Source organism: Triturus cristatus, chromosome 10, assembly GCF_964204655.1.
Source record: "Triturus cristatus chromosome 10, aTriCri1.1, whole genome shotgun sequence".
Lineage (NCBI taxonomy): Eukaryota > Metazoa > Chordata > Amphibia > Caudata > Salamandridae > Triturus > Triturus cristatus.
The window spans coordinates 854,876,836-854,893,368 of record NC_140593.1 but is presented as its reverse complement, the minus strand read 5'-3'; the positions used below and the strand labels follow the sequence as shown (position 1 = coordinate 854,893,368).

Below are 16,533 nucleotides of genomic sequence, written 5' to 3'. Positions count from 1 at the left end.
CCTTTCTTCCAAAGAAAGAGATCGGGTAAGGAGGGTCCAACTTTGAGCTTCATGGACATTGGCCCTTGGTCTGTGCATTCCAGCCCACTACATGCCAAGAAGATTCCTGCAAGCGTGTCTGTTTCTGTAGTGTAGTGGTTATCACGTTCGCTTTACACGCGAAAGGTCCCTGGTTCGAGACCGGGCAGAAACAGCAGCTTTCTGTTTTTCACACAGTTTGCATTTACTCTCTCAATTTATAGGAAAGCTGAGATAATGGAAGCTGTCTATCCCTCACCAGCGTGACGTACTGTGCTCCAGGGGTATCAGTGACAGCTCAAAAAGAGAAGTGACGATAGTTTGCGCTATTCGTTTGCACGTCCTTGTGTACTGAAGGTTGGGCCTACTTCATGAAAGCAAGGCATGAGAGCAGAAATGGTTTTATTGACCTCACCGAGAGCATACACCTAGAACAAACAAAATGTCTGAAGGATAGAGGCATTTTCATTTCTTGTTCGATGACGGCCATGGAAAAGACAGCAACCATATTGCAGAAGAGAGCAGCATGTGCAGTTGCTTGCTTTGGGTGAAGCATTCACTAACTCGCTGCCAATAACCCCCGGAGCCGGTGCGAAAGGCGACTCTTGTGTGCCTCGGCTCGTTGGTCTAGGGGTATGGTTCTCGCTTAGGGTGCGAGAGGTCCCGGGTTCAAATCCCGGACGAGCCCTTTTTCAGAGGTAAATATACGAATCCTACTCAAAACTCACAATGCCTGACTATTTATCATTACACTCGCCGCATTGTTGCACAAAATATTTTGAACCTCATAAGAAACATGGATCACCATGCTTTTTCTGCCTTCATGCTTAGTCTGTGTGTGTCCCAGGTGATGCTTTCCCAAGCTGTACTTGCTGGCATTTAGGCATCAGATATTTGTCTGTCGATGCCTGCATAAGTCAATTTTTAATACGTCTAATTGCAAGTATGTTGGCTGATATCTCTGCAGTTTTCACACTTGCTCCTCGCTTTCTGAGTGGCTGCTGATACAGCAGAATAGAAGTAGAGAGAACCCTTGAGAGGAACCTTGCTCTAACAGTAAAACACAGCAAGTGAGTTTCTGTAGTGTAGTGGTCATCACGTTCGCCTAACACGCGAAAGGTCCCCGGTTCGAGACCGGGCAGAAACACTGTGTATGAGCTGCTTTTATGTGCACCCTCTAAAACCTTATTATCTCAATGCAAGCTTAAGAAGAGGCGGTCCTTGAACCCAGCGAGCCATGGGAAACTTCCTTTACTTTTGCAAGACGAAACAAAGTAATCCGCATCCATCAGTGGTCGCTCTTGTGCCTAGCTTTTTTTTTGTCATGCCATGTTGTATTGTGGGGTCTTTACACTTGTGACATTGCTGTGAACGTTGTAAGTGCAAACATTGGCAGGTGCAGTCAGAAGAATCAGATCTGTGCACACCCAGGGCTGTCAGGATGGCCGAGTGGTCTAAGGCGCCAGACTCAAGAGAGCTTGATCTTCAGTGCAACTGAGACTTCTGGTCTCCTCATGGAGGCGTGGGTTCAAATCCCACTTCTGACAGGTTTCTTTTACACCCTTAAATCGTCCTGTTTTTTGCAGTGCATTCCCCACACACCACAATCTTTGCACGGACCTGTAACATATGACGAGAAATCCACCAACGATCAGGCTGGGCCCTCAATCACAATTCCATGTATTCCTGGAAGGGACACCTCAGGCACACCTTCCGTTAAATTTGCACTCCATCACACAAACTGCCGTGCTGGTTTCTCATTAAGCAGTTGATTCCATCTTTGTTGTGAGGCTCTCCTGCCACCTTTTGGGCAGAGAAGGCACTGTCCCTGCAACAACACAGGCAGACATGTTCAACAGGGCTTCCTGGTTATGTGGGAGGAGCAGATTGTCATTGGTCCCCCCTTGCGAATTTTAATTTACATAAGGAAGACAGAGAGGTATCTGGGAGTAGGCAGTACACACGGACATTGAACTCTATCTTGTGATTTGCAGCCAATTCTAGATTGAGGCAGGAGGAAAGGAGGTGACTTGCCCAAAAATGGCCATCCTGGGAATTCAGCCACCCTGGGGCTCCCAGGTTAGTGTTTCAGTCCTGCGAGCCACTCATATAAATCTCGCCTGATCGAGCCTGATCGAGCGCTGAGTGAGCGTATTTGAATCCAAGAATCAAATGCCTCTGTCTTAGGAGCAAGAATTGGCAGGCCCTCCCTTGCATCTGGGGTAGAAGTCTATGGGGCAAGTGTCCAGGACTTGCAGAGGAGTACAAGTGCCAGAAAGTGCCACAGTTCTCATCAGCGCCTTTTTTCTGCTCTCTGGCAGCTAGGATATCGACTGATCCCTTCCTTGCAAGAGTGAAAAAAACAACACCTTGAGAGAAAACATGACTTTTTGTGGTTTACATAGAGAGAGAGCAGCCAAATAGCCCTGCTTTGTTTCTGAAAGACGCATCAGAAATTGCTTAAAATGCCAACTGGGGAATCAGGCTCGTTGGTCTAGGGGTATGATTCTCGCTTCGGGTGCGAGAGGTCCCGCATTCAAATCCCGGACGAGCCCATGCTGTGGAATAATTTTTAGGCTTCTTATTATATAGGGCCATTTCTTCTTTTCAATGCTATAAGACGCCGTGTATGGTGAGAAAGTTCCTTTCCCTCTACGCTATTTCCCACTTTTGGCGTATAGAATTTCAGTGCCGGACTTCTTTGCAACTGCTTTTCTGGGGTGCAAAAAAAAAGAGTAGATGCACACGCTATTGAAATAAATGCATAGTTCAAAACAATCAAATGCAGCACAATGCTTCCGTTCTTCTCAATTTATTAGCGAAATTCTTCCACTCCCCAACGCGTTTCGTCGTTTTGAGGGAATTATCCCATACGACTTCCTCAGGGCTGGAAGTGATACAAATGACATATGTATAGAGAAATGGCAGCAGAAAAAAAGACACAAAACATTTTTTACAACACACAATAACTGAAACAAAAAGTAAAGAGACAGACGGTTCAAAAGACAGGCAAAGTTATATGACAGAAATAGTACATATTCTAAAGTAACGATATATAGCACTTGTCTAAACAATACCTCCTTACAGAACACGAAATAAAAGTAAGCGTCAGTGAAAAAATCCTAATAGAAACTACTCACCAACCCATGTGAGTCTAATGTAGTTAATCAAAAGAAAAGAAAATTCTGTACCTCAATTACTTGATGAACTGCCAATCTAAAACAATATAAAATAAATTGACTCATATTTAGTCATTGCGTCACATATGAGGCACGATCAATCACAAACAATCATAAGACCGATATTCAAAATATATATACCTGGTTTTACCGGAAACTGATCTTATTTTCTAATATCAATAGTACAAAAGCTGCCCAATCATATGGTGGCCATCCAAATAAACAGATTTCAGTTGAGTATACCTAAAACAATGACGAATTAATGTCAGTATAATTCAAAAACGTAAATATATCTCCAGCATAAACCTTACAATTTCAGGACAATGACGGTCATGTTTACAAAATCACGTCTAACATAACTTGCAGTACCAAATATGTGGTTTATGTTATTGTTTGTAAATGTCATAGTATTTACATAGGTAGCACCATCAGAACCTTAAAGGAACGTGTGAGTGAACATATGCGAGCTATAAAAAATTGTGATATGAGATATCCCATAGCTCAACATGTATATGACTGTAAGGCACAAGATCTCATTAAATCCTTTAGATTTTATGGTATCGAGCATGTGAAATTGGATCCACGGGGCGGCAATAGAGAGTTGAAATTGCGCAGACGTGAGGCACGATGGATCATGCGCATGAAGGCTGTGGAGTTCGGTCTTAATTATGACCAGGAACTCCAGTATTTTTTGGGCGATTGATACCCATTAGTATTTTATCAACTTGATACTAGTGTTTTCTGTATGCATCTCTATCGGTATCAATTCTCCATAACATGCTTCTAAACTGGGTATGCGTAGCAGTTCAAAACTATTGCAATTGCAATTTTACTTCAATTGCGTGGCACGTTATTGAGTGGGTAATTCGGCGTGGAAACTTCTGTACTTTACATTATAAACTCAGTCACATAGGGGCCAGCTATATCTGATGTGGCAGGAGTAGAATACTATTAGCCTGCTACCTGGTTAGTCGGTTCCTTAAGATACCTAGGGACCCCACAATGGTAGGGTTTGGTAAGAATCTTTCCTCACTTAACCTACAGTAATTAGTGGGTGGACCTACACACAAGAAGAGACACACTAGACTTAGTCTTGTCGCTTTATATTAAATCATGCCTTGGACTGTACTAGTAAAATAATAAAGGTTAAAGTGCCTTAATAATGGGCATGATATTTGCTATTGATCGATCATGGTTCCAAAAAAGAATCAAGTAATTATACTCATTATTCAATATGTTACTAATAGATGATGTATATGCAGGTAACACGTTTAATTAGGGCGCTCCTTTTATTTTTAGTTAGGCCGTAATATAGAACGCTTTATATTACATTATGCCGTGGACTATGCAAATAAAAAGATCAGTGAGGCGTAATACTCTTTTATAATAATGATCTCGTTGTATACATAGCGTTTTATATACATCGCTATTGAGATTTTGCAGTTCCAAAATGGCGCTAGTTTTGCAGTAGGGGTTTAAGTCCCCTTTTCTATCACTAAACGTCGGTTATTTGAACGCGGAAGTGTCCGGCGGCGTTGCCTCTCTCCTGTACTCGGGATTTTGGAAGCCGAATGCTTTTGGTAAGTTTGACAACGGCGCGAGAATCCTCCCGTTTGCATTTATCATTTGAACACGTAGGAGAGGTTATAACTCTCCGTACTTTATTTTTAGGTGACTAATTACGTTAAGCAGACGATATTGGATTATACGTTTTTGACTATTGGATAACAATTATATCTATATCAACATACCATTCTGGGTAAGTCAAATAAAACTGGTGCTGCAGCGTAATTTTGTGATATATTCACGTATTTTAGTGTTACTTGCAGTTTATGCTGGAGATATATTTACGTTTTTGAATTATACTGACATTAATTCGTCATTGTTTTAGGTATACTCAACTGAAATCTGTTTATTTGGATGGCCACCATATGATTGGGCAGCTTTTGTACTATTGATATTAGAAAATAAGATCAGTTTCCGGTAAAACCAGGTATATATATTTTGAATATCGGTCTTATGATTGTTTGTGATTGATCGTGCCTCATATGTGACGCAATGACTAAATATGAGTCAATTTATTTTATATTGTTTTAGATTGGCAGTTCATCAAGTAATTGAGGTACAGAATTTTCTTTTCTTTTGATTAACTACATTAGACTCACATGGGTTGGTGAGTAGTTTCTATTAGGATTTTTTCACTGACGCTTACTTTTATTTCGTGTTCTGTAAGGAGGTATTGTTTAGACAAGTGCTATATATCGTTACTTTAGAATATGTACTATTTCTGTCATATAACTTTGCCTGTCTTTTGAACCGTCTGTCTCTTTACTTTTTGTTTCAGTTATTGTGTGTTGTAAAAAATGTTTTGTGTCTTTTTTTCTGCTGCCATTTCTCTATACATATTACAGGAAACAGTGGTCCCTGAAACCAAACGATAGAGCAGAAAATGAATATAGTCAAAATTGAAACTATATTTTAGCCAGTGTCCAGCCGGGCATGGCAACTTTAATAAGTAGAAATTCTTGACAGTGAACAGGGAAATGTAAGTAGAATTCGGTGGGACACAAGCCTGTATCCTCTGACTTACATACCGAGTAAACAGAAAATGACAAAACACATTCAGGCAATTACAGTGATGTTTCTGTGACAGATAATGAATAGCGAAACATCTGATATTCAGACTGCCACCTTCACACTATATTACATACAGCAATATTTATGGTGTAGGGTGGGCAACAGAGTCGACGGCGTTTCGATCCTTATGGGAAAGATACAGGATCATCATCAGGACTAAATTAGTTAAATTGCCCTTATTTGGAATGCCTGAGTAAACATTAGACATAAGGCAAACGTACAACCAACATAAATGTGGAAAAAACATAATAAAGGGGAGGGAAGGGAAAAAAAATGGAAAATAATAATCAATCAGTTGGTGATTACAATAAAAAACAATACATTTCGCATCAACCAGGTACTGCGTCAGATCAGGTGCTCATTCAGGTGTGCATTCTTATGTAAAAGTGACATCGCAAGTGGTTGTTTTATGGCGACTAATGTCTAAACAGAAATATGAAAGATAGGCGATTTCAAAGGTTACGTTAGAAATTTGTTAAATTAAAAAAGACATTTAGGACAGCCGTGGTTCGATAGTCACTAGATGCGCGGTACGATGTGGACCCGTGAGGCGTACGAGGACGTTAAGTGAAGAGGGGTGGTGGGGAACGAAGGTGAAGAGGGGATAAGTGAATAGGGAATTACCTCATGTTGCCATGGAGGCAACGAAAAAGATGGCGAATCACGGAAAGGTACCGTTGAGATAAGGGTACGAGTTTACGGTAGGACAATGCCTGTGAAATAATAGAAAAACATAAGAAGGGCGAAGTGTGGAAGTGAATGCGTAGGGCGTGCAGCGAATGAAGGGCTTACCTACGGACATTTGTTCCGGGAGGAAGGACACGGATAGGTCTAATGAAGGAAAGTGAAAGCAATAAATATGGGTCCAAGTATGAGCAGCGGGACATCTGGATCGTGAGTGCTTGGTGGGAGGGCTTACCTCAGTCAACTTGCAGAAATGGGTTCCGTGGCCATGCAGTGTGAACGGACGATGCCGGATCAACTGTGGGGGCAGAAAGGTGAAACTGCCTAAAGTAGGTGTTTCAGGTCATGTGAGAAGTCACATGGTGTGGCAGGTCATGTGGGTGGTCACATGGTGTCATGTGACCAAGGAACAACGCCGTGCGAGTGAAGGCAATTGTTGGTAGAACCAAGGCGCCATGTTGGAAGGGTAATAAAATAGTGAAAAAAGTGGCCGGCGATAGCGGGACGAGTGGAAAGAAAAGGAATTTCAGTGAGAAAATGAATAATAAACGCAAAACGCAATATACAAGGAATTTACAGTCTGTACATACATATAGATGAAACATGAGAATTATGTGGAACAATGATCATCAGACAACCAGTGATGGGTAACGATTGACATTAGTCATGGAGCCTGGTGTAGAACCCACGGGGGTGTGAACAAGAGTGGGTATTAAATCATTGTTCAGAAAATGAATCCAAAAAAGTTCATAGTAATGAGGTCCAGTCCTCAAGGCGATTCAGCCCACTGTGTATGCTTCCTGTTTTGAGAATCCATTTCAATTCCTCTTTGTTTAACAGTTGGGCGAGATCGGCGCCCCTGGGTGGGATCTTCACTACAGAGATTACTGTCCAGCGTATTTCATTCTCAGAGTGGCCCTTGGCCTCAAAATGTTCGACCAATGGAGCGTTCGGAGTTTTGCATCTTAATCTGCTTCTATGTTGGCAGATTCGTACCCGAATTTTTTGTGTGGTCTGACCTATGTAGATCATATCGCAGGGACAAAAGATAGCATAAATCACATTACAGGTGTTACAATTACTGAATTGTGTGAGTGGTTTACGTATATTACCATATACAAATTCCTTGCAGTCATTGGTGAAACCACATACTGAACAATTGCCACATTTATTATGACCAGTCAAAGAGGGTAACGACCAATGGTCATGAAGGGTACCAGTGTTTGTGGTGCTGGGAAGAGCTGCTCTGACCAAGTGGTCCTTAATGTTTTTGTTTTTCTTAAAGGCAAAGAGAGGTTTCTCTAGGTTCAGTATTCCAGCATTGACTACGCTCCAATGTTTTAGAATGCTTTTCCGTAGTTTGTGTGAGGAGAGGGAAAAAGTTGTCACGCATACTATGCGATTCTCTGATTTCTTGTTTTTGGGTTCCAAGAGAGTGTCCCTGGGACAGTACCAGGCTCTTTTGAGGGAATTCCGGATCAGTCTTTTGGGGTAGCCTCTGGAGGTCAGTTTGTTGCTTAGTACTTTGGCTTCCCTGAAATAATCCTCCTTAAGAGTGCAATTGCGTCTGATGCGGAGATACTGAGAATAGGGAAGGGAGTCTCTAAGAGCTCTCGGATGGTTACTGTTGTATTTCAACAGAGTATTGCGCTCAGTTGGTTTTCTGAACAGGCTAGTCACCAGAATCCCGTCTCTGTGAATTATATTGAGGTCAAGAAAAGGAATGGAAATTTTGTTATGTGTGAGTGTAAATTTCAAACCACCACAGTTGTTGTTCAGCCAATGAAGGAAATTTTCGAGCATTGCCTGGGTGTCATGCCAAATAAGGAAAATATCGTCTATGTATCTTTTCCAGTGTGACAGGGCAGAGAAAAAAGGATTGAGTGGGACCAGTATACAGTTCGTCTCCAGAGCATTCATGTAAAGGATCGCCAGATTCGGGGCAAAAACTGCCCCCATCGATGTTCCTTTAGTCTGCTGATAGAAATGCCCGTCAAACAAAAAGAAATTCCTGGTCAGGCAGATCTCAAGAAGTTGTAAAATAAAAATAGTTGGAACTGCGTGTGGTCTGATGCGTGTCTCTAAAGTTTCTTCAATGACGAGCAAAGCCTCTCGTTGGGGGATGTTAGTGTAAAGAGACTCCACATCGAGAGTGCAGAGTGTATCTGTAGAGGGATCAAAACCCTGGTTTTCGACCAATGTAATCATCTGCATGCTGTCTCTGACATAATATGGTGTAGATGGGACGAACTCCTTTATGAAAAAATCTACATACAAGCCTAATGGCTCTAGAATGGAGCCGCAACCGGAGACGATAGGGCGTCCAGGGGGGTGTTCAGTGTCCTTGTGGATTTTAGGTAAGGTGTAAATAACTGGTATCCGAGGGGCCTTAGCATTCAAAAACTGGTATTCGAGTTTAGAAAGGTACCCTTCGTCTAGGCCCGATTTGGTGGTTTGCTGGATCATTTGTCTGAGTTCGTTAGTGGGGTTAGTAGGTAGTCTACAGTAGTGATCTGTATTCCCTAGCTGTCTTAATATTTCGTTTTTGTAGGTAATGGTGTCCTGGAGTACTATCCCTCCCCCTTTATCAGCAGGTTTGATGACTATCGTGTTGTTATTCTTAAGAGTCTGAAGTGCTGATTTTTCTGCCAGTGAAATATTGTAAGGTATATAGTGGTGTTCTTTGGCCAGTTGTGTCAGGTCATTTAACACCAATTTTTCAAAGGTGGGGATCTCCGGTGGGACCATATTGGCAGAGGGGGAGAAAGTGGAAGGAGGCCTCAAAGGAGTATTGGGTGCCTTAGGTAAAAAAGGATTTAGCAGGAAATAGCTGTGTAATCTCAGTTTGCGAAAAAATCTCAAGACTTCTGTTTGTAGGTCGAGGAAATTAGTTTTGGTGATGGGTACGAATGACAAACCCTTGCTAAGTATCGATAATTCTGGATCAACCAAGTGGTGTTCAGTGAGATTGAATATAGGGAGTGAGAGATTGGTGAGGGAGATAGTGGTGTCCGTGTGCTCAGATTGGTCTACCAGCGGTAGTAATTGCGTCGGGTTTGCCGTTCGCCTGGTTGGTTTTGCCAGTGGGCACGTTTCAGACCCCCTCTCCTTGGTGGTTCGTGCTGGCCACGTCCTAAAAAAAAGAGGTGGAAGGTTGTGGATTAACTGGTGTTCTATTGGTATTGCTGGTCCCTTCGCCTGGGTCTGAGCTATCAGAGGATTCTACAGAAGTGTCAGAGAATCCCACTAAAGTTTGTCCTCGGTTGAAACGTCCCCAGGGGCGGTTATTGCGTTGGTTATTATAGGATCGGTTAGCGTAGAAATCTTTGGTGAGATAGGGATAAGTACGTTCAGTGGAATAGCTCTTAATATCCTTCTTTACTTTGGTAGATTTCTTATTCTGTTCTATTCTATAGAATTCTTCCACTGTTTTTTGAACTTGTTCCAACAGCCGCTTACTGTCAGGAATCGTGTCGTTGCTTGTTATTTGTCGTTCAATATCTGTTATCTCTTCAAATAGTTTTTTAAGTTCCTCTGTGGCTATGTCAATACCTAGGACCATCCAGTGCCTAGAGCACGTTGTGCTAATGTAGCTAAAATTTGTGATATATTTGGGAATGTCGGTGAAAATTCCAGGTATGTTCCTGACTTGGAGGCCTGCAGGGATGATATCAGCTTTTAAATACTCAGTGAGCATTCGTATCATAAGTTGTAGCCTGACTGTTTTCTTTTTCGTTTTCTCTAATTGTTCTGGTAATGTGGAGCCTGTTTCTTGAGGAGCATTGGCGGAGTCAGAAAAGAGGGAAGGACCTTCTAAAATCTTTTTAATGTATTCATCGGTGTATAAAGGTGCGTGATCTGACATGACACGAAGTGATGCGAGGGAAAAGGGGAAACAGTTAAGGATATGGTAGTCGGTAGGGAAGGGAAGTGGCCCACTCTCTATACAAGAAGGGGAATAGGACTATAAGCCCTTGCAATCCGGCGATTGCGCTTACTATATCAAAGGAGGAACAAGGGCACCCAAAGGAAATAGACAGGGACCTTGGGTAGATACGTGTTACAGGAAACAGTGGTCCCTGAAACCAAACGATAGAGCAGAAAATGAATATAGTCAAAATTGAAACTATATTTTAGCCAGTGTCCAGCCGGGCATGGCAACTTTAATAAGTAGAAATTCTTGACAGTGAACAGGGAAATGTAAGTAGAATTCGGTGGGACACAAGCCTGTATCCTCTGACTTACATACCGAGTAAACAGAAAATGACAAAACACATTCAGGCAATTACAGTGATGTTTCTGTGACAGATAATGAATAGCGAAACATCTGATATTCAGACTGCCACCTTCACACTATATTACATACAGCAATATTTATGGTGTAGGGTGGGCAACAGAGTCGACGGCGTTTCGATCCTTATGGGAAAGATACAGGATCATCATCAGGACTAAATTAGTTAAATTGCCCTTATTTGGAATGCCTGAGTAAACATTAGACATAAGGCAAACGTACAACCAACATAAATGTGGAAAAAACATAATAAAGGGGAGGGAAGGGAAAAAAAATGGAAAATAATAATCAATCAGTTGGTGATTACAATAAAAACAATACATTTCGCATCAACCAGGTACTGCGTCAGATCAGGTGCTCATTCAGGTGTGCATTCTTATGTAAAAGTGACATCGCAAGTGGTTGTTTTATGGCGACTAATGTCTAAACAGAAATATGAAAGATAGGCGATTTCAAAGGTTACGTTAGAAATTTGTTAAATTAAAAAAGACATTTAGGACAGCCGTGGTTCGATAGTCACTAGATGCGCGGTACGATGTGGACCCGTGAGGCGTACGAGGACGTTAAGTGAAGAGGGGTGGTGGGGAACGAAGGTGAAGAGGGGATAAGTGAATAGGGAATTACCTCATGTTGCCATGGAGGCAACGAAAAAGATGGCGAATCACGGAAAGGTACCGTTGAGATAAGGGTACGAGTTTACGGTAGGACAATGCCTGTGAAATAATAGAAAAACATAAGAAGGGCGAAGTGTGGAAGTGAATGCGTAGGGCGTGCAGCGAATGAAGGGCTTACCTACGGACATTTGTTCCGGGAGGAAGGACACGGATAGGTCTAATGAAGGAAAGTGAAAGCAATAAATATGGGTCCAAGTATGAGCAGCGGGACATCTGGATCGTGAGTGCTTGGTGGGAGGGCTTACCTCAGTCAACTTGCAGAAATGGGTTCCGTGGCCATGCAGTGTGAACGGACGATGCCGGATCAACTGTGGGGGCAGAAAGGTGAAACTGCCTAAAGTAGGTGTTTCAGGTCATGTGAGAAGTCACATGGTGTGGCAGGTCATGTGGGTGGTCACATGGTGTCATGTGACCAAGGAACAACGCCGTGCGAGTGAAGGCAATTGTTGGTAGAACCAAGGCGCCATGTTGGAAGGGTAATAAAATAGTGAAAAAAGTGGCCGGCGATAGCGGGACGAGTGGAAAGAAAAGGAATTTCAGTGAGAAAATGAATAATAAACGCAAAACGCAATATACAAGGAATTTACAGTCTGTACATACATATAGATGAAACATGAGAATTATGTGGAACAATGATCATCAGACAACCAGTGATGGGTAACGATTGACATTAGTCATGGAGCCTGGTGTAGAACCCACGGGGGTGTGAACAAGAGTGGGTATTAAATCATTGTTCAGAAAATGAATCCAAAAAAGTTCATAGTAATGAGGTCCAGTCCTCAAGGCGATTCAGCCCACTGTGTATGCTTCCTGTTTTGAGAATCCATTTCAATTCCTCTTTGTTTAACAGTTGGGCGAGATCGGCGCCCCTGGGTGGGATCTTCACTACAGAGATTACTGTCCAGCGTATTTCATTCTCAGAGTGGCCCTTGGCCTCAAAATGTTCGACCAATGGAGCGTTCGGAGTTTTGCATCTTAATCTGCTTCTATGTTGGCAGATTCGTACCCGAATTTTTTGTGTGGTCTGACCTATGTAGATCATATCGCAGGGACAAAAGATAGCATAAATCACATTACAGGTGTTACAATTACTGAATTGTGTGAGTGGTTTACGTATATTACCATATACAAATTCCTTGCAGTCATTGGTGAAACCACATACTGAACAATTGCCACATTTATTATGACCAGTCAAAGAGGGTAACGACCAATGGTCATGAAGGGTACCAGTGTTTGTGGTGCTGGGAAGAGCTGCTCTGACCAAGTGGTCCTTAATGTTTTTGTTTTTCTTAAAGGCAAAGAGAGGTTTCTCTAGGTTCAGTATTCCAGCATTGACTACGCTCCAATGTTTTAGAATGCTTTTCCGTAGTTTGTGTGAGGAGAGGGAAAAAGTTGTCACGCATACTATGCGATTCTCTGATTTCTTGTTTTTGGGTTCCAAGAGAGTGTCCCTGGGACAGTACCAGGCTCTTTTGAGGGAATTCCGGATCAGTCTTTTGGGGTAGCCTCTGGAGGTCAGTTTGTTGCTTAGTACTTTGGCTTCCCTGAAATAATCCTCCTTAAGAGTGCAATTGCGTCTGATGCGGAGATACTGAGAATAGGGAAGGGAGTCTCTAAGAGCTCTCGGATGGTTACTGTTGTATTTCAACAGAGTATTGCGCTCAGTTGGTTTTCTGAACAGGCTAGTCACCAGAATCCCGTCTCTGTGAATTATATTGAGGTCAAGAAAAGGAATGGAAATTTTGTTATGTGTGAGTGTAAATTTCAAACCACCACAGTTGTTGTTCAGCCAATGAAGGAAATTTTCGAGCATTGCCTGGGTGTCATGCCAAATAAGGAAAATATCGTCTATGTATCTTTTCCAGTGTGACAGGGCAGAGAAAAAAGGATTGAGTGGGACCAGTATACAGTTCGTCTCCAGAGCATTCATGTAAAGGATCGCCAGATTCGGGGCAAAAACTGCCCCCATCGATGTTCCTTTAGTCTGCTGATAGAAATGCCCGTCAAACAAAAAGAAATTCCTGGTCAGGCAGATCTCAAGAAGTTGTAAAATAAAAATAGTTGGAACTGCGTGTGGTCTGATGCGTGTCTCTAAAGTTTCTTCAATGACGAGCAAAGCCTCTCGTTGGGGGATGTTAGTGTAAAGAGACTCCACATCGAGAGTGCAGAGTGTATCTGTAGAGGGATCAAAACCCTGGTTTTCGACCAATGTAATCATCTGCATGCTGTCTCTGACATAATATGGTGTAGATGGGACGAACTCCTTTATGAAAAAATCTACATACAAGCCTAATGGCTCTAGAATGGAGCCGCAACCGGAGACGATAGGGCGTCCAGGGGGGTGTTCAGTGTCCTTGTGGATTTTAGGTAAGGTGATTGATTATTATTTTCCATTTTTTTTCCCTTCCCTCCCCTTTATTATGTTTTTTCCACATTTATGTTGGTTGTACGTTTGCCTTATGTCTAATGTTTACTCAGGCATTCCAAATAAGGGCAATTTAACTAATTTAGTCCTGATGATGATCCTGTATCTTTCCCATAAGGATCGAAACGCCGTCGACTCTGTTGCCCACCCTACACCATAAATATTGCTGTATGTAATATAGTGTGAAGGTGGCAGTCTGAATATCAGATGTTTCGCTATTCATTATCTGTCACAGAAACATCACTGTAATTGCCTGAATGTGTTTTGTCATTTTCTGTTTACTCGGTATGTAAGTCAGAGGATACAGGCTTGTGTCCCACCGAATTCTACTTACATTTCCCTGTTCACTGTCAAGAATTTCTACTTATTAAAGTTGCCATGCCCGGCTGGACACTGGCTAAAATATAGTTTCAATTTTGACTATATTCATTTTCTGCTCTATCGTTTGGTTTCAGGGACCACTGTTTCCTGTAATACGTATCTACCCAAGGTCCCTGTCTATTTCCTTTGGGTGCCCTTGTTCCTCCTTTGATATAGTAAGCGCAATCGCCGGATTGCAAGGGCTTATAGTCCTATTCCCCTTCTTGTATAGAGAGTGGGCCACTTCCCTTCCCTACCGACTACCATATCCTTAACTGTTTCCCCTTTTCCCTCGCATCACTTCGTGTCATGTCAGATCACGCACCTTTATACACCGATGAATACATTAAAAAGATTTTAGAAGGTCCTTCCCTCTTTTCTGACTCCGCCAATGCTCCTCAAGAAACAGGCTCCACATTACCAGAACAATTAGAGAAAACGAAAAAGAAAACAGTCAGGCTACAACTTATGATACGAATGCTCACTGAGTATTTAAAAGCTGATATCATCCCTGCAGGCCTCCAAGTCAGGAACATACCTGGAATTTTCACCGACATTCCCAAATATATCACAAATTTTAGCTACATTAGCACAACGTGCTCTAGGCACTGGATGGTCCTAGGTATTGACATAGCCACAGAGGAACTTAAAAAACTATTTGAAGAGATAACAGATATTGAACGACAAATAACAAGCAACGACACGATTCCTGACAGTAAGCGGCTGTTGGAACAAGTTCAAAAAACAGTGGAAGAATTCTATAGAATAGAACAGAATAAGAAATCTACCAAAGTAAAGAAGGATATTAAGAGCTATTCCACTGAACGTACTTATCCCTATCTCACCAAAGATTTCTACGCTAACCGATCCTATAATAACCAACGCAATAACCGCCCCTGGGGACGTTTCAACCGAGGACAAACTTTAGTGGGATTCTCTGACACTTCTGTAGAATCCTCTGATAGCTCAGACCCAGGCGAAGGGACCAGCAATACCAATAGAACACCAGTTAATCCACAACCTTCCACCTCTTTTTTAGGACGTGGCCAGCACGAACCACCAAGGAGAGGGGGTCTGAAACGTGCCCACTGGCAAAACCAACCAGGCGAACGGCAAACCCGACGCAATTACTACCGCTGGTAGACCAATCTGAGCACACGGACACCACTATCTCCCTCACCAATCTCTCACTCCCTATATTCAATCTCACTGAACACCACTTGGTTGATCCAGAATTATCGATACTTAGCAAGGGTTTGTCATTCGTACCCATCACCAAAACTAATTTCCTCGACCTACAAACAGAAGTCTTGAGATTTTTTCGCAAACTGAGATTACACAGCTATTTCCTGCTAAATCCTTTTTTACCTAAGGCACCCAATACTCCTTTGAGGCCTCCTTCCACTTTCTCCCCCTCTGCCAATATGGTCCCACCGGAGATCCCCACCTTTGAAAAATTGGTGTTAAATGACCTGACACAACTGGCCAAAGAACACCACTATATACCTTACAATATTTCACTGGCAGAAAAATCAGCACTTCAGACTCTTAAGAATAACAACACGATAGTCATCAAACCTGCTGATAAAGGGGGAGGGATAGTACTCCAGGACACCATTACCTACAAAAACGAAATATTAAGACAGCTAGGGAATACAGATCACTACTGTAGACTACCTACTAACCCCACTAACGAACTCAGACAAATGATCCAGCAAACCACCAAATCGGGCCTAGACGAAGGGTACCTTTCTAAACTCGAATACCAGTTTTTGAATGCTAAGGCCCCTCGGATACCAGTTATTTACACCTTACCTAAAATCCACAAGGACACTGAACACCCCCCTGGACGCCCTATCGTCTCCGGTTGCGGCTCCATTCTAGAGCCATTAGGCTTGTATGTAGATTTTTTCATAAAGGAGTTCGTCCCATCTACACCATATTATGTCAGAGACAGCATGCAGATGATTACATTGGTCGAAAACCAGGGTTTTGATCCCTCTACAGATACACTCTGCACTCTCGATGTGGAGTCTCTTTACACTAACATCCCCCAACGAGAGGCTTTGCTCGTCATTGAAGAAACTTTAGAGACACGCATCAGACCACACGCAGTTCCAACTATTTTTATTTTACAACTTCTTGAGATCTGCCTGACCAGGAATTTCTTTTTGTTTGACGGGCATTTCTATCAGCAGACTAAAGGAACATCGATGGGGGCAGTTTTTGCCCCGAATCTGGCGATCCTTTACATGAATGCTCTGG

General features: G+C 42.4%; 4 non-coding genes across 4 annotated transcripts; all 4 read left to right on the top strand.

Moving 5' to 3' along the window:
- Nucleotides 1-120: 120 nt before the first annotated feature.
- On the top strand, nucleotides 121-193 carry TRNAV-UAC (transfer RNA valine (anticodon UAC)). The gene has a single exon. It is a non-coding gene; the product is annotated as a tRNA-Val (tRNA).
- A 441-nt stretch (nucleotides 194-634) lies between these two features.
- Nucleotides 635-706, top strand: TRNAP-AGG (transfer RNA proline (anticodon AGG)). The gene has a single exon. It is a non-coding gene; the product is annotated as a tRNA-Pro (tRNA).
- A 386-nt stretch (nucleotides 707-1,092) lies between these two features.
- On the top strand, nucleotides 1,093-1,165 carry TRNAV-AAC (transfer RNA valine (anticodon AAC)). Its single transcript has one exon. It is a non-coding gene; the product is annotated as a tRNA-Val (tRNA).
- A 288-nt stretch (nucleotides 1,166-1,453) lies between these two features.
- TRNAL-CAA (transfer RNA leucine (anticodon CAA)) lies at nucleotides 1,454-1,565 on the top strand. The gene is made up of 2 exons: nucleotides 1,454-1,491; nucleotides 1,520-1,565. It is a non-coding gene; the product is annotated as a tRNA-Leu (tRNA).
- The last annotated feature ends 14,968 nt before the right edge of the window (nucleotides 1,566-16,533 follow it).